Source organism: Microcebus murinus, chromosome 10 (genome assembly GCF_040939455.1).
Source record: "Microcebus murinus isolate Inina chromosome 10, M.murinus_Inina_mat1.0, whole genome shotgun sequence".
In the NCBI taxonomy this organism is placed as follows: domain Eukaryota; kingdom Metazoa; phylum Chordata; class Mammalia; order Primates; family Cheirogaleidae; genus Microcebus; species Microcebus murinus.
Window position 1 is genome coordinate 1852584 of NC_134113.1, and position 24600 is coordinate 1877183.

The following is a 24600-nucleotide window of genomic DNA, read 5'->3' on the forward strand; positions in this document are numbered from 1 at the left end:
TATTTTTAGTAGAGATGGGGTCTGGCTCTTGCTCAGACTGGTTTCGAACTCCTGACCTTGAGCGATCCTCCCACTTCGGCCTCCCAGAGAGCTAGGATTACAGGCGTGAGCCACCGCGCCCGGCCTGAAGGCTTATTATAAAGCCACAATAAGCAAGGCAGTGTGATGTTAACGAAAGAATAGACAGGTGTCAACGGACCAGCACGGAGAGCCCAGAATCAGACCCACATGGCGAGTAGACAGATCCTTGAGCAAGGAGCATTGGCAATTCAGTGAGGACTGTCTTTTCAACCAGTGATGCTGGAAAAAAATGTTAAACTGTTGACACACACCTTGCACCCTTCACAAAAGTCAACTAAATATGTATCATAGGTCTAAATGTGAAATGCAAATCTATACACCTTCCAGAAGATAACAGAACAAAATCTAGGTGACTTTGAGTTTGGCAACGACATTTTTGGATGCAGCCATGAAAGCGCCATTCAGGAAGGAGAAACTGATGAGCGGGGCTTTGAGATTACATCTTCCGCTCTGCAAAAGATAACGTCGAAAGGATGGCAAGATAAGCTAGGGATTGGGAGAGACACGAAACTCAGAAAGGACTTGTACCCAAACTGTGTAAAGAACTGTTAGAGCTCAGCAATAAGAAAACAGACAATTTAAAAATGGGCAAGAGATCTGAACAGACGCCTCACCGAAAAGGATACACAAATGTCAAATATGCACATAAAAAGATGCTCAACATCTTTCGTTATTAGAGAACTGCTGCACATTAAGACGATAGCGAGACGCCAATGCACGCCTGTTGGGACGGCTGGAATACAAGAACAAGCCCCAAACTGACAACACGAAGTGCAGGTGAGGACAGGGAGCAGCAGGAACTTTCTCTCCTTCCTTGCTGGTGGAATGCAAAAGGCACAGCCGCTTTGGCAGGGAATTTGGCGGCTTTTTACAAATCTAAAAGTAGTTTTATCACATGACCCAGCCATCAGGCTTCCAGGTGTTTGCGTAACTGATTGGAAAACTCCGGCCTGCACAAAAAACTTACACACGTGTGCACAGCAGCTTCAGTCCCAACCATCAGAACTGGAAGGGGCCAGGAGCTCTCCCCCGGCGAAAGGATAAACGATCTGCGGTGCGGCTGTGCAAGGGAGCATCAGCAAGCAGTGAGAGCATGTAAGGTATAAAGACGGGAACAGACGCGGTCTCCCCCCAGCAGATTCCTCATTCACCTCGGGGCCCCGCCTGCGCGCAGCATCTCTCTGCGGCCACACGGAACTGCGGGCGCTGGGCACACGGGCCCTGGCATGCAGCGTTGTCACTGGTTGTTAGCCTTGCCCCTCTCTCCAGCACCTCCTTCTCAGCCACAGGGGTCTGGACCCCTGCAAATCGCGCGAACCCGACCCCGACTTCCTGCCCTGTTTCTGCTGTCACCCTCCTGCGCTCGCCTCTTTCTCAGGATAAAACTTGCGACCTGCTTTAACAATTTCCCAGTCTCAGAGGCTTTAACACAGTCACCGTTTCTCCCCTGAGCAGCAGCCTGACGCCAGTGTAGAGCCCCTCCCCTGCCCCTCCCCAGCCCCTCCCCTGCCCCTCCCCAGCCCCTCCCCAGGCCAGGGCTGGGCCACGCTGGCGCCTTCCGTCTCAGCGCCACGGGGAATCTCACGGCGTATTTGGAGCGACGATTTGGGATGCTGCAGCCTTCATCTCAGCCTTAGCCCGGGTCATTTTATCAGCTCAGATACGTTTCTTGGATGCTACTCACTCGAATCACTCCCCCCGACATACTTTATTAAACTGGGCAAAAACTTTCACTTGATACTTGCAGCTCAGCTTCTGAAAATTCCATCTCTGCACGTAGGCGAGTTCTCAAACTCTTCCAACCCCTGAGCTCCTGGAATTTCTCTATTCCATTAATTTCTTTCCTGAGCTCAGCTCTCTCTTGCCATCTCTTGCTGCAGGCTGCCACATTGCCGGCATTCACTGCTGACATTGTGTTCCCACCCTTCCCCGGAAGCAGAGGCTGACTAGCACCGCCCGGGAGACGAGAGGCCGGCAGTTTCAAGAGTGCGTCCGCGGCTCAGTCCGCATGAACGCACTTTCAGGTTCTAAGAATAAGGTTCTTCCCAGCAGACACCTGCCTGACCTTGAAGCCAATCTCACCGCCCTTATGTCATGGAAGTACCCTAATCAGGTACCGACTTCTCCATTAGTAGGGGAAATGCTTCTTGCTACCAAAACACCCCTTGCCTCCCAATCTCTGGATCTTGACAGAAGGAAGCTGGCTTCTCCCTCCTGCCACAGGCATTGCAGTCCAGAGTCTGACGTGAGTTAAAGTCCACCTGGGGCTGGGGTCCTCCCTGGCCACTTACCTCTGAACCATGACTCAAGTGACCCACACCTTCCCTGTTAGCCAGCTCGGGCTGCCACAACAAAATGCCACAGACCGTGCAGCCTAAACAACAAAAATTCATTTTCTCACGGTTCTGGGGGCTGGAAAGTCCAAGCTCAAATGCTGATCAGTTCACGTCCTGGGGAGGGCTCTCTTGCTGATCTGCAGGCGGCCACCTGCTGTCTGTGTCAGCACATGGGGTGGGGGGTGGGGAGACAGAGAGAGAGAGAGAGAGAAAATGCACACATTATAATAAGGTGTGCATTGTAATAAGAACCCTATCAGATCAGGGCCCTGCCCTCACGACCTCCTTAAGCCTTAGCTGTTGATACTTCCTGGGATACCCTGTCTCCAAGCGCAGACGCGCCGGGAATTACACCTTCGGCCTGCGGGTCCCGGGGGACACAGGGGCTCACGCCACAGTCCCTCCTTTCACCCCGAGACTCCACGGCAGGGGCAGGGGAGACATCGTGCGGATGCTCGTAGGGTCAGGATGCAAAGTGTCTCATGTCACTTCCACCTGCATTCCCCAGGCTGGGACCCGGATGACAACCCCAGTGACTTGCAGGGTGGGCCAGGAAGCAGGTGTCCCATATGCCCAGGAAGAGGCCCAGCGTGGGAGACAATTGCCCTGTTTCTGCCAGGGCACAGCTGGGACGCTGTGGCTCCGGCCTGAGGTGGTGCGTTTCTCCTCTGCGGAGAAGACTTGTGGATTGTCACAGCCTGCCCTCCGGGATGCCACGTTCTCCTGTAGACTCTCTAGTGTCTGCGTCGCCTCCCTATTTTTGTCATCGGTCTCCCCAGGGGTCTGCCTGTGTCATCTACTTTCTCAGAGAACCACTTTTTGGTTTTAGGAATTCTTACATTTTTCCTGTTTCCTATTTTGGTGATTTTAGCTGTGATACTCATTATTTTCTTTCTTCTGAGGATGTTGGCTTTCATTTATCTTCCCCCTGCCCCCCTCCCCCTTTGGTTTCTTAATGTGGAAGCCAAAGTTATCATTGCGAAACCTTTTTTCTTCTCCCATTTGGGAGTTTGGTGTTTCATATGTCTCTCCAAGCTTGCAAGGCATCTTCAGATTTTTATATGTCATGTTTTCATTTTCGTTCAGTTCAAAATACTTTCTTATTCCCCTGTTGGATGTCTTCTTTGACCAGAGGGTTATTTAGGAGTGTGTTATTGAGTTTCCTAATATCTGGTGATTTTTCAGATATCTCTCAGTTTTTGATTTCTGGTTTAGTTTCATTGTGTTCTGAGAACAAACTCTGTATGAGCTGAAAGCTTTTCAGTTCACTGAGACCCGTCTCGTGGACCGGAGCAGGGCCTGTCTCTGTGAATGCCCGTGGGGGGAACGTGTGCTCTGCCGCTGAGGGCTAGAACATTCTGCAAACGTCTACCAGCCCACGTTGGGTTCAGGGTGGCGTTCACATATCCTTACAGATTTCCTATTTGTTTTCTCTCAATTATGGAGAGAGGGATATCAAAATATCCGACTGTAATTGTGGATTGTAAAATTCTTCCTTCTAGTTCTTTTAATATTTGCTTCATGTATTTATATCTTCCTTGTCAGATGCTCAGATGTCTAAGATCGCTATATTCTCCTGACTGACTGACGGCTCTAGCAGCACATAATGACCTTGCTCATCCCTGACAATATACTTTGCTCTGAAGTCCACTTTTTTCCAGTATTAATCCAGCCATTATACCTTCCTTATGTCCAACGTCAGGTTGTGTTACGGGCTGAATTTTCTCCTCCTCACCGTAAATTCTTAGGTTGATGCTCTAACCTGCAGTGTGACTGTACTTGGAGGTAGGCCCTGTAAGAGGGCAATAAAGCTGACTTGAGGTCACAAGGGTGGGATTTTAATCTAATAGGGCAGATGTCCTTGTGAAAAAGAGAAGAGACACTAGGGTGTTCCCTCCCCATACCTGCACAGAGGAGAGGCCACGTGAGGACAGTAAGAAAGGGCATCTGCAAGGCGGGAGACACCTGAACCAGGAGCTGCTTGTCTAGCACCTTGACCTGGGGCATCTCATTTCCAGGACTGGGAGGAAATGAGTTTCCTTTGCTCAAGCCACTGGCCTGTGACAGCTTGTTCTGGCAGCCTGAGTAGACCACTTCATTCGGTGTATCTTGTTTCCTTCCTTTCACTTTTAAATTATTATTTTTGTCATTATATTTAAAGTATGTTTATTGTAATCAGCATATGTCTGGGTCATTTTAATATAAACCTGACATCTTTGTAATGGGGGTGTTTAAACCATTTATATTTAATGTGATTGTTTATATCGTTTGGTTGAGTCTATCACCTGGCTGTCTGTTTATAACTTTACCATTTTTTCTTTGTTCCATTTTTTAAATCATTTCCTAGCCTTTAAAGGTATAAATTGTGGGGTTTTGTGTAATGATCTCTCTTGTTGGCTTATTAGCTATAACTTTTTTATTGTTCTTTTAGTGGTTGTTTTGGGGTTTATGTATTGATGTATGTATTTTAAGACAAGTCAAGTGCAGTCACGAGAAAAGGGAAGAGCAGGGCAGGGGCTGGATGTGGGCCTGACTGTGCACAGGTGAGTCACCACCTGTGGACCAGCCTATTCCAGGGTTTATATGCATCATTCATTCACATAAACCTTCTGTGGCACAGTTAAACCACAAAAGCAAACAGTGTCACACCCAGTATGTGCAGCATCATATAAAAACATTACAATGGTGTACTTCTATGACACCCTCTACCTCATGCTATTGTTGTCATAAGTCTTACTTGTGCATGTTATAAACCCCACGTTACATGTTTTTTTTTTTTTATTTAACTTTTTTAAATGTATATTTTATAGAGATAGGGTCTCACTATGTTGCCCAGGCTGGTCTCAAACTCCTGGCCTCAAGCAATCCTCATGCCTCAGCCTCCCAAAGTGCTGGAATTTCAGGTGTGAGCCACCTGGCCCAGCCACATGTTTTTGTTTAAACAATTATTTTTTAAAATGGTTAAATCATAAGAACACAATTTTAAATAATTACCTGTGTAGTTACCATTTCTGCTTGGTCTTTGTTTCTTGCTGTAGATTCGTTTTTTTACATCTGGTCTCATTTTACGTGCTCTTAAAGGACGTCCTGTAGCATTTCTTGCAGGGCAGGAATGCTGGTAATGACTGCTTTTAGCTTTCAAGTGTCAGAAAAAGTATTTTGTCTTCATTTTTGAAAGGCACTTTTGTTGAATATAAAATTCTAAGTTGAATTTTTAAAAAATACTTTCTCCTTTAGGGCAGGTTCACAGCGAAATCGAGAGGGAAGGACAGAGATTTCCCAGATACGCCCTGCCCCACCCAGGCACAGCCTCCCCGTTATCAGTGTCCACGCTAGGATGGAACAGATGTCATAACTGATGAACAACATGGACACATGATTATCGTGCAAAGTCCACAGCATGCATTGGGTTCACTCCTTGTGCTGTGTAGTTGCTTGGGTTTGGACACACGCGTGAGGATGTGGACTCATCTGTGGCATCACAGAGCACTGCCATGGTCCCCACCCTCTGTGCTCTGTCTGCCCCTCTCCCCACTCTGCCCGTTAAGCCTTAGCAACAGTAGAACTTCTGTCTCCATAGTTTTGTCTTTTCCAGAATGTCATGTGGTTGGAATTGCATAGGGTGCAATTTTCGGACTGGTTTCCTTCATCGGTGATATGCACTTGTGTTTCCTCCCTGTCCTCGTGGCTGGGGAGCTCATTACTCTGGCTCTGAGTAACACTCCATGGTCTGGATGTGCGGAGGCTCCTCCACCAGCTCACCTGCTGAAGGACATCGTAGTTGCTTCCAAGTTTCGGCAATTATGAAGAAAGTGCTGTAAATATTTTTCCTGCAGGTTTTTGGGTGGACATAGATTTCAGCTCCTTTGGGCGAATACCAACGAGCGTGATTGCTAGATTGCATGGTAAGAGGATGTTTAGTTTTGTAAAAAACACCTAACTTTCCTCCAGAGTGGCTGCACCATTCTGCGTCCCCACCGCCAGTGTCCGGGGGTCCCTGCCTGTGCTCCTGGTGTCAGTGCTCCGGATTTTGGCCATTCCAGTAGGTGTGTAGTGGTGCCACATGGTTTGAATTTGCATTTCTCTGGAGACCTACAACATGGAGCGTCTTTTTACACTCTTATTTCCACCTGCACGTCTTCTTCGGTGAGGTGTCCGTGAGGTCTTTTTAGTTGGGTTGTTTGTTTTGTTACTGCTGAGTGTCAAAGGTTCTTTGTATATTTTGGGTAGTAAATGTGTCTTTTGCAAGTATCTCTGGCCTGTCCGAGGCTGGTATTCCCAATCTCTTGACATCGTCCATCACAGAGCAGAACTGTCTTATATTACTGAGCTATGCCAATCATTTCCTTCCTGTACTGTGGTCTCGTATCTAAACAGTCATCGCCGTAGCAAGGTCGTCTAAGTCCTCTCCTAAGTTATGTTGTAGGATTTTTATGATTTTGGGTCTTACATGTAAGCGCGTGGCCCATTTTGAGCTCAGCTTTGTGAAGCACATGAGCTGTGTCCAGTCCGTTTGGACTTGCTTGTTCACGTGCTGATGTCCAGCTGTTCCACTTGTTAGAAAGACTCTGCTCCATTGTGCTGCCTTCGTCCCCTTGTTGGACATCAGCTGACTCCACGGGGGTCTGCGGCTGGGTCCCTGTTGGGTTCCGTGTCTCCCTGTCCGTCCTGTCCCCGACCCTGCGCTGTGTCGGTTACCGCAGCTTCACGGTGAGTCGTGAAGTCGGGCGGCGTCTGTCCTCGGACTGGTTCTTCTCCTTCCATAGCATGTTGGCTCCTCACAATCCTTAAAAACTTCAGCATCAGTTGTCAAAGTCTACAAGGTTACTTGCTGGGATTTCTATCAAGGTCGACTTTATTTTGTATTTTGTACCTTGACGTTGTTCCCGGCGTCTGTCTCCTGCTCGCACACGGCGAGGGATCTGCTGTGAGCCTCACATTAAATGCTCCTCTGCCTGTAACTATTTCTTTCTTCCGGCTGTTTTTAGGATCTTTCTCCTTATCACTGGTTTTAAGGTATCGGTTACGATGTGGGTTGGTGTAATGTTCTTCCTGTTTCATTCACTTGGGGTTTGCGGAGCTGCTTGGATTTGTATGTTTATTACATCAATTGGAGACATTTAGGGCTATTGTTTCTTCAAATGTCCTGCCTCGATCATTCCTTCGGGGACTTCAATTACACGTATATTAGGTGACTTGAATCTGTTTTTTTAGCTCACTGATAGTCTTCCCACTTGGTAAAATGCTTTCATCTCCATGTGTTTTATTTCTGGTAGTTTATATGGCTGTATCTTCAAGTTCACTCATTTTTTTTCTGCAATGTCTCTAATATCCCATCCAGGGTGTTTTTCATCTCACACATTGTAGTTTTCATCTCTAGGAGTTTTATGTGATTATATGTACGTGTGTGTGTTTATCTTTCACTTCTCTACTTAACTTTTGAGCATATAAAATACAGTCATAATAATTGTTTGTAATGTTCTTCTCTTAAAATTCTAACATCTGGGTTAGCTCCGAGTCAGTTTCAATTGGTTGATTTGTTTCTTGATTATTGTATGCTTTGATTAAGTGCCTGTGATTGATTGAATGCCAGAAATCGTGCATTCTCTCTTCTGGGGTGCTGCATATATTTGTACTCCTGTAAATATTCTTGAGTTTGTTTGGGGCTGCAATTAAGAAACTTGGAAACTGTCCATTCCTTTTGGTTCTCGCTTTTAGGATTTGGGAGGCATTGCTCAGCCAGAGCTAAGTGTCCCTCAGATCTCTAAATGGGTCTTGGCAGATGCTCAGTCACAGTTTTTCAGTTAATGAGAAAAATTTAAAATATGGAAAGAAGATGAATAAACGATCTGATGGCACTCCAAAGGTGCGGGGCGTCCTGCGGACAGCCACACCTGCCTCGGGCTGGCTCCTGAGCCCCAGACGGACGAGAAAAGCCACCTGGCATTCCCGTGTTAAGTGGGCATCACCTGGCCTGGGTTTTGGGACCCTCCACTGCGTAGGCCGAGTCTCTGCTCTATGAAGATGCTGGCGTTTTTGTAGATTAGTAAAAGCCGCCCTGGCAATTGTCCCTTCCACTGGGAGGAAACGCAGCAGATGTTAGCCTGCCCCTGACGAGTGGCTTACCAGTTGTGCAATTACCATGTTTCCCCTAAAATAAGACAGGGTCTTATATTTATTTTTCCTCAAGAAGACACCTTAGGGCTTATTTTCAGGGCATGTGTTATTTTTTTTTTTAAGTACGGTACAACCATCTACATTTATTCAAATAGAGTTAAGTCATCTTCTTCTGGAACATCATCATCAGTCTCCAAACCCTGAATTCCATCCTGAATTTCTTGCGACTCTATTTCCTTTAGAACCATTGGTCCCAATCTCTCCTGTGGAGCCCTAGAGCTCTCATGGGGCGGATGAGAAGGGCTGCTCGTCTTCTTTGCTGGCACCACAACGACACGCATGGGTTGTGCAGATGCACTGCGTAGCCATGCCCATCACTAGGTCTTATTTTCGGGGTAGCGCTTACATTGCGCTAATGCTCAGAGATCAGCTAGGGCTTGTTTTATGGGTAGGTCTGATTTTCGGGAAAACACGGTAGGTCACCCAGTAAGAAATGGGTTGTTCCAACTGCAGCGGGGGTGGATCTCACAGGACAGAGACTTGCTCCTTTCCAGGTGCAGAGACACCCCAGGGGCGCTGAGAAGGACACCCACTGACTGTCCAACTGGGCAGTCGGCAGCTGCGTTGTGCGGTCACAGGGGCTGACCAGGCCGGCGACTGCCCGTCACATGGGTAGTCACAGCGCAGGCCCTGGGGGCTGCTGGGGGCGCACATGTGTGCTGGTGACGCCCCTGCTCCTGACATCTTTGCCATCCATGGACTTCGGATCCATCCCAGCGGGAGCCCTGTGGTTGCAGCCAGCTCATCTGTTCCGCACAGGGACTCTCCATGTGTCCCTTCCGCAGCTGGTGCAGGGGATAGCACTGTCCCCACCTCCCAGACATTGAGAACGGGGCTCAGGGACAGTTAGTGCATGCAAGTTGCTCCTTCATTCTGAAGGATTTAAACCCAGGGGTGACCCCAGGGCTCTTGTCTTATTTCTGGACACGCGGTTGCTGCCTGTCTGAGCAACAGGACAGGACTTCCGGGTGCCCGAGAATCTCAGGGCACCTGGGTCCCTCGTGCCCTCCTGGGTCCATTATTTCGGGACGTCAGTGCTGTTCGTGGTTGGTCGTTTCTCTTTGTCTCAGCTCGACCTGGTTGGCCTTTCCGCCGGCGTCCCTGGGATCCTGGAACTGGAGGGATCTTTGGGGGCTCCACCCCTGCGGGGAGACTCCCACTCCCGCTCCCTGCTGCGCTGTCCGTCAAGAGGGAACCGTGTCTTTCCGTCCGCTTGTCACCCAGTTCCACCCAGCAGACGTCTGTGCTCTGAGTCGGGGCTGTGCCTGGCCGGGCTCCTGGCAGCCAGTGCCGCTGTCCCCGCCGTGTGCCCACGTGACTCACGCTCAGGAGACTGAATCACAGCAGTTAGGGTTCCCAGACAGACAGTAAGCGACTTCAAGACTCACGAAATACTTTTATAAATGACTGTTCTGCAGCAGTGGGAGCAGACACTGCCCCAATTATTCTTTCTGGGAGATTGAGAACGATGCTCTGGTTTCCCAACTGGTTCTTTCTAACATTTCCAGTAACTTCCCTCTGCTTTCGGCGGCTCCACCCGCACATTCCTTCCAGGCTGAGCCCTCCAGTGCTCCTGTTGCCCCCGGTTCCTTCATGCCGACCCTGCCTCCTGCAGAGAGAAGGGTGGGGCTCCCACGCCCTGGCTCCTATGGCCTCCCCTGCCAGCCTCCGCCAGCCCTGGAGGCCTGTGGGCTGCTTCCGCCTCTCCTCCCAGTTGGGGTCTGGAGGGTCCTCTAACCATTGGACCACACTGCCTCGGCCACTTCTGAGCCGGATGGCAGGATTTTACCTTTATTAAGGGTCTGATGACGACCTGCACTTAAGGGTGGGCATGGCTAAAACAGAGTACGTGCACATGCGTAAGTCGTTACGAAAGTCTTCAGACGCTCAGAAAAGCAGAGACAACTGTGCTTGGACCCTGGCACACACAGTCCCGACATCCCCAATCTGAAAATTCGGAATCTGAAACTGTCCAAAATTCTATGCTTTTGGAGCAACACCACGACACCACAAGTGGAAAAATTCCACCCCTGACCTCACAGGACGGGTCGTGGTCAAAACGCAAACCTTGTTCCGTGCACAGAATCATTGAAAATACCGCATGGAATCACCTCCAGGCTGTGCGCGTAGGGTGAGCGTGAAAAATAAGTGAATTCTGCATTTAAACCTGGGCCCCATCCTTAAGATAGCTCATCACGTACAGGCAAATGTCCCAAAATCCATGAAACCCCACATGCCAAACGCGCCTGCCCCCCCAGCACACAGATGGGAACAGTCACGCTGTGCACCCTCCAGTGGGTTCGCTGCCCCCAGCCACGCTCCGAGGTGCCGGGCGCCAGCCCTCCCATCCCTCACTGCGGGAGCCGCCTGCCGCTCGGGGCCCCGTCCTGCTCCGAGGTCCTTCCCGGTGGTCACACCGACCGGACTGCAGCAGGGACAGGGCACAGGCTGCCCTGGAGATGGGGGACTCCACACGGGTCCCCCGACTTTCCTGGTAGAGGTGCAGAGGGTCCCACGAACCCCGACACCACCTGCCCTCTATCTTCCCTGGGGACCCTCCCCGCCCCACCGGTTTCCCCTCCCAGGCGTCTCCCCTATACGTTTCTGGCACACTGAATCCGTCCCGGCATGAAGACCCGAGCCGGCACCGTCCCCTTCCTCTTCCTCCTTCCGTGCTCTGCTGCTGAGCCGCCGTACAGCGGACCAGCGCACTTAGCGCTCGTCTCCAAACACAACGGACTCAGAAGTGTGACTTCCTCCCACCCAAATGCTGTGCCCAGCAAACACGGTGACGCTGCCTGTGTGTCCCCTCAAATTAGCGTCCCCACGCCTGACGACAGGGACATTGGCGACCTTGATGGTGCTGCCCAGGCGCGGGTCTAGGCGAGGCCCCGCGTGGCGCTGGGCGTCCTGTCTCACCCCTGGGACCCTGGCTCCCCTCGGGTTCCTCCTCGTTCTCAGACATTGATTAATTGAAGAACCCGGACATCTGTCCCCTGCAATGTCCCACATGCTGCGTTCACCTGTTTGCATTTCTCAGGTGTCATTTAACTTGTCCCTCAGCCCTGAACGTCCTCCGTGAACAGGAGAGGTCCCCAAAATGCCTCATCAGGTGCAAGGTCCCCTTTCCTTTCGACAGGGTTGATCCTTTCGGGATGGATTCCTGCATCAGGAAGTTCTGCGTCACCGGCGTCTCCAGGGCTGGCCACCAGCAAACCCAGGAGTCCGGCCGCGGCTCCTCACCTGTGCTGCTGGTCCAGGGCCACCTGCCCGCCCAGGGGCGATGGAAACCACCCAGGCTTGTCTACGCTGGCGCAATCTGTACTTGTCAGCCAACCTGCAGGAGCTTTTTCATTCTTGTCTCTTCTGCCATTAAGCATTGTATTTAGTTTTCCGTCAACATGTGGGCTATGCGGCTCTATAACCTGTATCGGTTTGACAGCGTCATAGCATTTACCATGAACGCCCGGCCCAGAGTCAGAGCGTTGTCACCAAACCCCCCGTCCAGACATGCCCGAGAGTCCTGGCTGTCCTCACCGTAAAGATGTGCACATCTGTCGTGTCGTGATTGGCATTTCCGAAGCAGCCGGTGAAGATCAATGTGCTCATGTGCTTATGGGATGGCTATTTTTTTCTTTGATGTTTGCTTATTGGCATCCTTTTTACCGTCTTTCTCTGGACAGTGGGGCTTCACCATGCTTCACTCTGACGTTTAGGAATGTATTTTAGTGCAATACAAGTGCCGCGGCCTGTATGTTAGAAATGTGCCTCCCGTGCATGGTCTGCATCCGCCGTGTACACGTATGAACGCGCGCACGCCACGCTCTCCTGCCATACAGAAGCTCCAACTTGCTCCGTAGTCTGACCCATGTGCGTTTGCTCCTTCTGACTCTTGCCTTTGGCTTTCGCTTAGTTTTAACCGTGTTTCCATCCTGAGCTTGTATGAAACGATATCTTTTTGAAATTTCAATATTTTATGTTCTGTATAAGCTGTGCATTTTAAATCCGTCTGAAATTTATTTTGCTGTAGAGGTAGGCAACTAGCATTATCTTTTTTAAATAAATGCTGCGGTTTCAGGACAGTTGAGAGGATAATGCATTTGGCGCCCACTGACATGAAAAGCCACTTTCGTCCTACGCTGTGTTCCTTCTCGACATCCCCGGCTCCTTGCTAGCCTGTTTCCCAATTCCCCTTCACCCCGTCTGGCTCGCTCTCTCTCTCTCTCATAAAGTAGCGACTGTTTGATTAATGTAGGACCGTTTGATATCGAAATTTTTCTTGGTTATCCATCATTTTATCTTTCAAGAAAAAACTTCCAAATCAAAGATACATTCTGTACCGCTCTACTTGGATGTTCATTGTGATTTTGTGATTCCAATTTTTCACCGCCTAATTTAGGGAGGGTCGACATCTTTGAAAAGTTGAGCTCTGTCGTCTGGGTCTATGGTATTTCTTTCCATTTATCCAAATATCTCTTCATATTTCTTCTTGGGCATCTGTCCAGAATATTTCTTCTTGGCTTACGACTCTATATTTCATTGTATTCATTTTGTAGCTGTTATGATGGAGTTTTTTTTTTTTTCTTAGATAAGCCTTTTCGTTATATAAGAAAGCTACCAATTTGAGGTGTTGACATTGTTCTGAATTATATTATATATAAAATTATATTTTGACTCCTAATATTTATTTCCTATTTTTTTTAAAGTGGACATTTCTAACTTTTGCAAATGATGGTGATTTTGTTTTATCCTTTCCTATATATTAAAAACTCTGATCCTACAGCTGACCTGGCAGGGCCTCATGGGAATTTCATCCTATTTCTCGCCCTCCCTCCGCCCCACAGGGCTAACACCAAGTCTGGTGCTGGAGGTGGGTTCCGTGGCTGCTCTAAACACGGGACCTGTCACTGCCAAGTTCGGGGCAGATTTCCAAACAGCGGCCTCTGGGCAGGGCCAGCTGTGCTCCTGAGCGACCTCAGGAAGCCCGAGTGGCTTCGTTTCGGAGTCAGGGTTTCCGCTGTGAAATGACTAAATTCCAGCACGTGGCAATGTGTTTCGTGAATTGTTATTTTGAGGGGGCTTTCCTGGGTGCTTACAACACAAAGGGGATGATTCACTCACTGGCCCAGTGACCGCCTGTCCCGTGCGGGCCCAGTCCCGAGCTCCGGGAATTCATCAATGGATAAAATAGGCGAAAATCCGTAGCTTACCTGCTGTTTTCCTACAAGGCTGGGATGTGGAAATGCAATGTAGAGAGAATAAAACATCAAAGTGCAGGGAGAGCGAAGTTCAGGCAGAAGAGCCCGGAGTCCGGTGCCGAAATTAAGGCTGAGCTGCATCTGGGGCTGTGCTGAGCTCCCTGGCCATAAAAGTGAAAGAGGAAACAAGATGCACACACATGGCTTGCTTTCCCCGGGCAAAAATGTCAGACCCGCGTCTCATTTTCTCTTTCTATTCATGGCCCTGCCGATTCCCAGGAGGAATCGGATGCTATAAAAGAAGCAGAGGAGCAGGTTTATTTGGGCCAGATCCTGTGGGTGCCCCGAGTGACCCGCCAGAGCACTTGGAATGACGCAGCAAACACGGGAAACTGAGGGGGGAAACAGCCTGGGCCAGGGGCCGTCTTCTGCGAGTCTCGTTTTTGGTTTAAAATTAAGCGACTCTGATGGAGCCACATTCCATTTTTGAGCCTTGACATTTCTATAAAAATAGAATAAGAACCTCTACCTTAAAGTTTGCTTTATGTAATGGATTATTATATTTGAAAGTACTTCTTACATTGTCAACGCTAGACACATGAGGATGGTAGCAATTATATCACTTTTATCGCTGAAGTGGGTCAGTGGCTCTGATGGGGGTTAGGGAGGAAGATGGGGTAGGGCATAAATAGCCACGGGGGGCCAGGGGGGACGGCAGGGTGCCTAGGGGGCTCAAGGTGGCCTCCCCATCAGCGGTTGCCGACACGCCTCCCACTCCCACCAAAGCCCCAGGGGCAGGGCAGAGGAGGAGGAGGCAGAGGGGAGACCCCAGGGGCCGTGGGGAGTGTGCTGGGTACCTGCCACAGCGTGACGGGCCACCCCACCATGCTGGTGTGAGATGTGGGCCATTTCATCGTGCGCGTGCTGGGCTGTCTGCACCAGGCAGGGCAGGGACGGGCGTCTCTGCATTGTGATGTCCGGACAGGGCTGGGATGGGGGGCTGGGCTCAGCCTGGCTGGAGACCTGTGGCTTCTCCCTGTGGCTTCTCCCTGTGGCCTCTCCTTGTGGCTTCCTGTGGCCTCTCCCTGCGGCCTCTCCCTGTGGCTTCTCCCTGTGGCCTCTCCCTGTGGCTTCTCTTGTGGCCTCTCTTTGTGGACTCTCCTATGTCCTATCCTGTGTCCTCTCCTGTGGCCTCTCCCTGTGGCCTCTCCTATGGCCTCTCCCTGTGGCCTTTCCTACGGCCTCTCCTGTGGCCTCTCCCTATGGCCTTTCCTGTGGCCTGTTCTGTGGCCCCTCTCCCTGTGGCCTCTCCCTGTGGCCTCTCCTGTGGCCTCTCCCTGTGGCCTTTCCTGTGGCCTCTCCTGTGGCCTCTCCTTGTGGCCTCTCCCTGTGGCCTCTCCCTGTGGCTTCTCTTGTGGCCTCTCCTGTGGCCTCTCCCTATGGCCTTTCCTGTGGCCTGTTCTGTGGCCCCTCTCCCTGTGGCCTCTCCTGTGGCCTCTCCCTGTGGCCTCTCCTGTGGCCTCTCCCTGTGGCCTTTCCTGTGGCCTTTCCTGTGGCCTCTTCTGTGGCCTCTCCCTGTGGCCTCTCCCTGTGGCCTTTCCTGTGGCCTCTTCTGTGGCCTCTCCCTGTGGCCTTTCCTGTGGCCTCTTCTGTGGCCCCTCTCCCTGTGGCCTCTCCCTTTGGCTGGGCTGTCACAGCTCCGGTCTGTTCCCAGAAGGAGCCATCCGAGAGAGAGCGTTTGGCGAGTGAGCTGCCTGCCTTTCCTGTCCTGGCCGCAGAGCTGGCATCCATGACGACAGTCCCCAGCCCCAAAGCTGGCTGCAATTTTCCCTGAGGCTCCCCGAGTCTGTGGCGGGGTGACAGCCTGGCGCTGTCTGAACCCCAGGTGCCTCCGGATTCTCTTCCAGAGGCTGAGCTGCTTCGGGCAAAATGGGGCCACAAGCCACGAACTACCATTTCTGTCCCCAAATTCTGTCTTCCTTCTCACCGTCTTCTCGCTGCTTGGGGGACGCTCAGACTGGAACCCTAACAACGCCTGGGATTGGTGAGGCTCCTGCTCACCTGTCCTCTGGGACGCACCTGCACTCCGATAGGAAGACGCTTCTGTTCAGCGGGGAGGATACAGGCGACCACGCCTTCACAGTCGCATCGATTCCAATGGGCACTTTTAAAACACCTGGTTCTAAAGTGCGCTGTTTCAAAGCAGTTGAAATTCACGTGCAGAAACCGAAACTACGCGTACCTCTCTCGAATCTGCCTCCCCCGGGCTTCCTGTGGGCAGTGGATGCTTCCGGCACGACCGGGCGGCGCTCAGATTTCCCGTCAGCACCAGAACCCGGCGGTGAGCGCGGGCCGCGCCGCTGCCTGTCACCCTGCAGAGCCCCGGGCACGGGCGGGCAGCGGAGGGGTCTACGGGGAGACCTCAGTCCGTGGCAACCCGGCGCTGTGGCGCCTTCCCTTGGGGACAGTGGGCGTCCGGTCTTACTTTTTGCCCTCCCAGTGTGTCTGTTAGGCATTTCATGAAGCCGGAGCCCCTCGGGGCTGGGAGGCCCCCGGAAGGCTTCCTGTTCCACGTGCTGAATGCGTGGAGACCGGAGGCCCAGGGGGCAGGGACCTCTCGAGTCACCCGGTGGGAGAGCCAGGCTCTGCGGTGTGTGCCGTCCCGTCCCGTCATGGGATCAGCTCAGCCTGCTGGTGGCCTTGTAAGGGACAGCCAAGGCCCCCACGAGGGACCCCCACATACGCAAGCTCTTTTCACAGGCTTGGGCTTTGGAGAGCAGCGAGTGGCCTGCTGGCTTAGCTTCGTGGCCCTCCCAGGACCTGCGGCTGCTCCCGCCACCCTGGGACACCAGGACGGCTACAGTCAGCCCTGGTGGGCTCTGAACAGGGTGAGTAAAGTGGGGTGGGGATGGCTCAGGGACCAACACCCCTCCCGACATAATGGGGCCAAGAGCTGCTTCTGTGAAACACAGAACCAGAGCCCATGATGGTAGCCCCGAAGCCCACGTCCTACGTTCGTCAATAGACGGCCACATCGGGGGATTTCTAGATGAGGTGAAGAGCGTGTTGTTCCGAATCCCCTTCCTCAGCTGGAGCGGCGAGGGCCTGGGAAACGCACTTAGCCACGTGGATTTTCCCTGTCGGAGCAGTTCAAGCTCAGCTCTGCTGCAGGCACAGAACTTCCTGTTTATGCGACAAAGAGCCCTGCCTCCAACCTCGGGGAAAAACTCGCTTATTGACTCTTTCATCTTTTGGAAACGAGTTGTTAGTGGTGGTTTGATTTGTCACGGAATTAGGGGTGGTGGCCCGGAAGCATTCGGGGTGACACCTGAGGCTCCTCCAATGACGTGCAGAGAATCCCCGTCGGGGCCACCCGCAGGCCCTCCGCGGGGAGGGGAGGGGTCCGGCCGTGTGCAGGGGTGGCGCCCGGTGTCCTGCAGGTGAAAGGGCCGCGGCTGGCGGGGGTGGGGGAGGAGGAAGCTGCATCCGGGTCCCAAACGCGCTTTGCACGCAGGGCAAGGCCCCCGGACGCCTGTGCCACCGTTACGTCCTGGCGACAGACGTCCCCTCGCCCTTAGTCTGCTCACCCCGAGCCCCAGCCGAGCCCAGTGGCCCAGGCGTGCTGGTGGAAGGGATGAGCGAGCAGGTGAATGAGCGAGCGAGGACGTGCACACCTGGGGAAGATGCATGATTTCACTGAGTGCCAGTTTCCTCCTTCTTAAAACAAACATCTTCTTCCTCTTCCCCGCCCGAGCATGAAGGGACACCACGCGATACCCAGCGCTCAGCACAGGCCCCGCGCGGACGGCAGCTCAGCAAACGCGCAGCCCGGACCAGCGAGCGCGCAGAGGGCCGACCCCAGTACTGATGGTCGTCGACCCTGTTCCAGGACATCTCCGTGGTTTGGGACGCTCCGGGAGGTCGTGGGGTGCGCTCCAACTCCGGGGGTCTGGGGTCCGGTCCCCGCCAACGCCGGGGCTGAGCTGTGTGGGCTTGGACGAGATCCCGGTTCTGCTGCCCGGGAGCCCGGAGCTGGGGGATGGGGGACTGCAGGCTGCTCACCGGGGAGCCGCGAAGGTGAGAGGCGGCACAGGCAGGGGCTGGGGGGGGGGCTTGAGGTGGGGGGAAGCTGAGACGGCTATTGTCACTCCTGGCACTCACTGAGGGCGAGGGAGGTGACCACAGAAACTAGGGGACCTCAGCTCAGCGGTGCCGGTCGTCACCTCCCTGCTGAGCTCCCTGCAGGGCGGAAACTCTGCCATCTGGATTCGTTCGAGCCTCTTCCTGGGCTGGAGTGGCAGGTGGGCCTGGAGGATTCGCTGCCGCCCAAGGCGGGAGGCTCCACGATGCGTCTTGGAGCAGAGACTCCCAGGGCTGTGGCTCAAACATTTACCAAACTGGCTCTTCCTTGGGGTCAAATGTCGCTTTTCACGTCACCTCTTGCACCTGCACCTGTGCCTTAGCAGTGTGTGGACCACAGTGGACAGGCCCCCCGGTGCTGTTCACGAGGCCCCGGGAGCCCGTATGGACCGGCGGCGAAGTTTGCAGGGCTCCCAGGTGACAGACAGCTCGGTGGCTGTGTCTACAGGACCATTCACTTGCAGGGCACAGAGAGAGAGAGAGTAAACAGGCAGGGGCCCTCGAGTCCCCGGGGAAGGGTAACCTTTTCCGAGCGTGAATGGCAGTTGGCTAATCCTAGACAAACGCCAGGCTCCCTGCATTCGAAATCAGTCCCACGGTCACCAACCGTGCGGCCGCACGTGCTCCCCATGCCTGTGCCCAAGCTGGCGATGGGGACCCCGGCTGCCCTGAGGGTCCCACCCGCCTCCCTCCCGGGGGGCAGAGGGGAGATGGACCAGAGACTGTCCCCTGGGCCTCCAACTCCAGGTCCCTCGGCTGCCGGTGCAGACGGAAGCCCTGGGCCAGGGGCTGAGAAGATCTTCATTTAAATGTAGATTTTGACTTTCTGCTCTTGCCTAGTTTGGAATACTAATTAGAGCAAGTGCTGGGATAATTTGGAATGCAGCACATTTGCAGATTTGACATTTTATTTCTCTCTCTCTCTCTTTTTTTTTTGGTTGGGAGAATTTTTTTTTCCTCCTTTTGTAAGGCTGGAAGTCTAAAGTAAAACTCAGATTGCCCCGTCTCTGAAATATAACATCACATGACTTCAGTGGAGGGGATTACAGAGGAAGAGATTTTCCGTATGTTCCTCCGGTTATATATCCCAGGACCACGTTCCCAGATTTCCGGATTCCACCAGCCTCCCCACCTGGGGCCCCGGGAAGCCCCCGGGACTCAGCCTGGCAACTTGGAATGTGTCACCTCCGAGCTCGGGGCGCGTCGCAGGCTGAGGGAAGCCAAGTCCCCCTGCTCAGGAGTGACCGCAAATCCATGCAGGGCACACACAGTGCGGCAGAGAAAAATGTCCTTTCATTGAACAAGAAGAATAAAAGTTTAAAAATGAAAAACAACGAACCAACGTCTCCTGCTGGGATGGACAAGTCCTCTCCCACGTCCTCAACACGCCCTCCTTCCTGACCCTGCTGTTTTGGGAAAAGATATGGATGAGGCTTCCTTGTCTTGGCAGGCTGGCGCCTCTGCCCCACCTTAGAACCGGCGGATGCTCGCCTCGATGTCGTCCGTTCCTGATGATTCTTATGCCTCTGGCTCTTCAGTGGACTTGGAAGGGGTCCGGGAGTGGGGTGCGGGGCCGGAATCTAACCGGGCTTTACTCCGAAGACAGATTTTCCCAATTGCCGGTGGAGAGCAGCCCACCCTTCCCGCTGCCTTGTCGTCTCAGTCCCACAGTGGACGAAGGAGCCGTGGGGACCGTGGATCTGCCCCGCCCGTGCTCGGCTGTTCCCGAACCCACAGTCCACGCTCGTTTCTTGCAGCATGCTTGGTGTCTGGTCGGACGGGCTCTTCCTTATCATTCTTCCTCCACACATTCGAAAACGTCACTACAGGCTCGAGGTCCCCAGATAGACTGAGCAGTGAGTTTATCACACGATAAGAACAATCTTTATGGGGGTTTTGATCGGAATGACATTTGACATTCAAATTAACCTAGAAAAATGATATTCCACATTTTCTTCTTATTCCACCAAAGTGCTTTGCTCCGTGTGTCCGAATTGTCTTTTATACCTTTCAAATGTGGCTTTGCTCTTTCTTTCCTTTAGGAGTTGCCCCTTCCTTATCAGTGTGTGTTCTCCTGTTGCTCTTATCATATGTTGGTTTCCTGGGCTTTGTCTGAAGTCACCAGGACACCGGCCACAGCAGGGACAGCACACAGCCTCAGGGGTGCTTGCCCAGGGGAGGGGGCAGCCCGGGAGGGCAGGCTCCACGCTGGGCACGGCCAGCTGTCCAGCGCTGACCTTGGCCTGCCGCCCGGTGCAGGAGCCTGGCCCGAGTGACGCTGGCCTGCCACCGTCCTGCAGAAGGAGCATGCCCGCCCGTGCTCTTGTGGCTTGTGCTGATGCAACAACGCTCTGGGGGCCGGGGTGCTGGGATGAGGACCATTGGCCCAATCTAATCAGAACCCGAACTGAGACCCGGGTCCGGGACGGTGCCCTCCAGACATAGGTGGCTTGGCAGTGGGGAGGGCTATTCTGCTAGGGGACACTGTGTGCTCTTAGGATGGGGAGGGCAAGCGTGCATTTGGGAAGGGCACCAACCGACGTCCAAGGCTTCAATAGAATCGAGGGATTAGGACGGCACAGTAGCGGGAAGACACCACCTGCTGTGGACCGAGTATCCGTGCCCCCCCAGTTCTCATATGTGGAAGCCCTCACCCTCAACACGACAGAATCTGGAGGTGGGGCCTCGGGAGGCGATTGGGTCGTGAGAGCCGAGCCCTGGTGCCCGGGGTTGGTGCCCTTGTAGAAGGGGCTGGAAAGAGACCCCTCCCCCCTCCACCTGGCGGGAACACAGGGAGCAGGTGCCTCGCGGGAGGCAGGAAGTGGGGTCACCGACACCCAGCCCACGGGCCCCACCCTGGCTGTGCAGCCTCCGGGGCTTCCATAGGTGACCATGGCGTTCCGTGGCCGCGGTCTGTGCAGCGTTGCCACGGCAGCCGGGATGGGCCAAGGCATTCGGGGGTGGGGGTGCTGCTGGGGGGGGGGGGCGAGGGCGGCTGGGGGAAGAGGAGAGAGGGAGACCGAGCTTGGCCGACTCACTGACGACCTTAGTATGGAAGGATGACGTGTCCGTCCCCGAGTGGCAACAGACAACACGCTAAAGCACACGCAGGGTGCCGAGCCGTGTTCTTGACGTGTCATACGCAGCGCCTCACTTAACCCTCACGACAATTCCCACCTGCAGGGGGTGTCCCGGCCTCCACCTCTCAGACGAGGAAACCGAGGCCACACGGGGTCCAGCGATGCACCCTGGGCCCTGGCGGAGGGACTGTGGTCTCAGTCCCAGGCACCCGGGTCAGGTTTTCATCCCCCCTAATGGCGCACCCTGCTCCTCCCTGTCCCCGTCCCTGTCCCCGCAGCCCCGCGCCCTGCGGGGCCCACACTGTCCCTCCCGCCCGGCCCCTCCTCCTCTGCTCGGCCCCCGGCCGCCCTCCCACCGGTCACGGCCCCGTCTCCTTCATCATCTCTCTCTGCTGAAATTAAGCTGTCACTTAGCCGTGTGCTGGTTTTACAGTTTAAGTTTCAAGGACAGTCTTGTTCGGCTCAGGGTCCTTGTCCTGGTCCCCTCCGTGGCCGTGACGGCGTCGGTTCTGTACTGGAGGGGGTCCGCGTGCTGCCCCAGTCCCTCCCCCACCCGGATCCAGTGCCGGGGGCTCGCTGGGACCGCAGACCTGGCTCACGTCTTCCTGCATTCCGGGTCAGCTATCACCTGGGATCCGCCATCCAGTCTGCGCTCGCAGGACTCCTGAGGCCTCTGACACGGGGACGTCCCGGAAGCTTTGCCTCCCACGACCCCACACCGCCAGTGCCCGCCCGCCACTGCGGGCGTCTCAAGACATCCAGGCCAGGAGTCATCCGTCCCCCTTAACGGCCAGTTCTTTCTAGTTGTGCTGATTTTCCTTTTCTCTGAGGCTTGTCTCTTTTGTGTATCCATTATTTCAATGCCCTAAGAAACGGGCCCTCAACTGATAGACCAAGTCCTTTCTTTCTCATGGTTCTAGTTGATCAGTTTAAATGCTTAACTATTAATGCATTCGAACACTCCCTGAGTGCTTCCCACGGGCAGGTGCCTGGGCCCACGGCTGCGAGTGAGGCCGGCCCTGACCCGGGGATCCGTCAGTCTTTGGGGCTGGACAGGCATGAACACGAAGGTGTCTGCGCAGGGACCACAGGGGGCATTGGGGCCCCCAGCAGACGCGTCTCAGCTGCTTTCCGACAGGCACGCAAGCTCTGCAGAGACACGGGTCAGGGTGGCCCCAGCAGAAGGTGCTGACTGCACACAGAGGGTACACAGGCGGGACGGGGTGCTCTGGGGGTGGGGCGTAGCCCAGGGAAGAGGAGCGGCAGGCAGCGAGGCCAGGTAGGAGGGGGCTGTCGTGGCCCGATTATAGGACAGAGGATGAACACAGAACATAAAACACAAACGCAGACCACAAAGAAAAATGCAGACACACATAGAGATGGTTGACTGGAGTAATAATACACTGGGTCAGTTTTATTTTTATACTCTAAAAAATTAAAGTTAGTTCCTTGTATGTAACTGCTCAGACATTGCAGCAATGGCCATAAATGCCGGAATACGTAGCCTTAGGGAAGCAGATGTCCCCTGGCTCAAGGTTTCCAGGTGGTTGTTCTAGGCGCTAGGCATAGATCATGGACCGAGATTAGCAAGGATGGGCAAGGTGAGCCACAGGGGGCATTTCTCATCCCCAGCTTCTCTTAGGGTGACCCCCTAAGATCTTCGGCTGAACCCCGGTGGCTGTGCATGGCTTAGGTCGCCCTCCCTTGAGTGGGTCTTACCCGTCGTTGACTAACCAGCCATCTTATGGGGTGTTTATCGTGTGGCCTCCAGACCCCCAATGCAGTGGGGTGGGGCCGCTCTTGCTAGTTGCAGCTCAGGTCCTTTGTTATGCCTCTAGGCAACACCTTTGCTTATCACAGGGAGCCCGTCCGGAACACATTACTCTCAAATGCTCTGGTCAGAACACGTACATTACTCAGTAACTTTAATTCTTAAACTAGAGAAATATATGTCAGTCCCCTACAGGGGGCCGGGCAGGTGCTGTCCCTTAAGTGACCCTGCATGGCCCTTGGTGCCGGTGCCAGGAATAGAAAGTCCCCTTCCCCTGCCCCACCTCCCTTCCCTCCTTTCCTTCTTTCACACGAAGAGACACAGGATCCATCCCTGTGCGCACACACGGCCCAGCCCCAGTCCCTGTAGCTCGGTGGCATGTGCCCACATGCTGGCTCTGTCCTGAGTTCCCGCCTTGGTGATAGCATGTGCTCTGTGCCCTTCTGCTCCGGAAACTCGCTGTGGTTTTTGTGGCACAGACGGAGAGATTCTCTTCGGTGTTCACAGATTATTGGAAACGACGCAGAGTTTCTCTCTCTGGTATTACTTCGAGTGGGAATGACAGCATTTCAATTACTTCCAGTTTGTTGGTCTTCTCTCTTCCGCATCCCGAGGATCGAGAGGGATTCGGGAAATCCGGAAGTCATTTGTCAGACGCCCCGTGCGCCTCTCTGCATCTCCCCCACTCTTTTCGGGGCTCAGGCGTGCACTGGCACGCCGCCTGGTCAGCCCGGCAGGCTGCCGTCTACGCTCGCTGTAGAATTAAGATCTTAACAACATACGTTGACGCTTATTCCGTTTAATTCCATTTATATTGAAATGCACAGTGTTAGAAATTAAAATCGTCAAGTCTGTCTTTTATCGTCTTTTCCCCAGGATGATGTTTTAATTCGAACGTTTCTGCATTACCGTGTGTTACTTTCTTCTGCAATAACTTTGGACACCAACTGCCTGGGGTTGGGCCACACCCCCGGGGGAAGCACACTGTCCCCTGCAAGGTACCAGCTGTGCACACAGGGGGTCCCCGGGCCACCCGCACTTCTGACCAGCTGGGGTCCCCAGGGACTCCCTCGGTCTCAATAAAGCACTCAAACAAGTCACAACACTCAGGAAAGTGCGATACTTAGGGTTATGGTTTCATCACGATTTTTAAAAATTGCAAGTAAGAACCAGCCACAGAGTGAGACACTTACCAGATCTGCATGGGTCCCTCATGCAAAGCCTCCCTCAGCCCCAGGGCTCGGCCCCTCTTCCGCATGTGGACCTGTGACCCGTGACCTGTGACCTGTGGCCGTCGGGAGGCAGGGCACACAGCCGGGCGCTGTGCCAGTGTTTTCTTGGGGTTTCCTGGTGTGGGTGTGATTGAGTCAGTGGCCAGGAGGCTGAAGTCCCCCTGCAGGCCCAGCCCTCCCTGGAGGTGGGGACAGGTGGACACCACCCTCTCGTCACGTGGTTGGTCCTTCTGGCAGGGCCAGCCCTCAGCTCTGCTCATCTCCGGGCACCTGTGAGCACAGACTCATGTGTGGTCCAGGTCCCACCCTGAGTAGCAGCGACACACCTGCCACTTGGGACGTTCCTGGGATCGACAGGGCACCTCCCAGGAATGGGCAGGGCAGGGCAGGGCAGGGCAGGGCAGTTTGGGAGGAAGCTGGCCGGAGTCTGTGCTCTGCACTGCATTCACAGGCAGCTTCCCTCGGCCTTACCCGGGTCTGAGACGCTCCGGTTTGTCCTTTATCAGAAAAGAGTGAACCTCTCCTTTCAGCCTGCGATGGGCGGGCCCAGTTTTTGTGCAGCACTGTCTCTCGCACTCCCAGGGG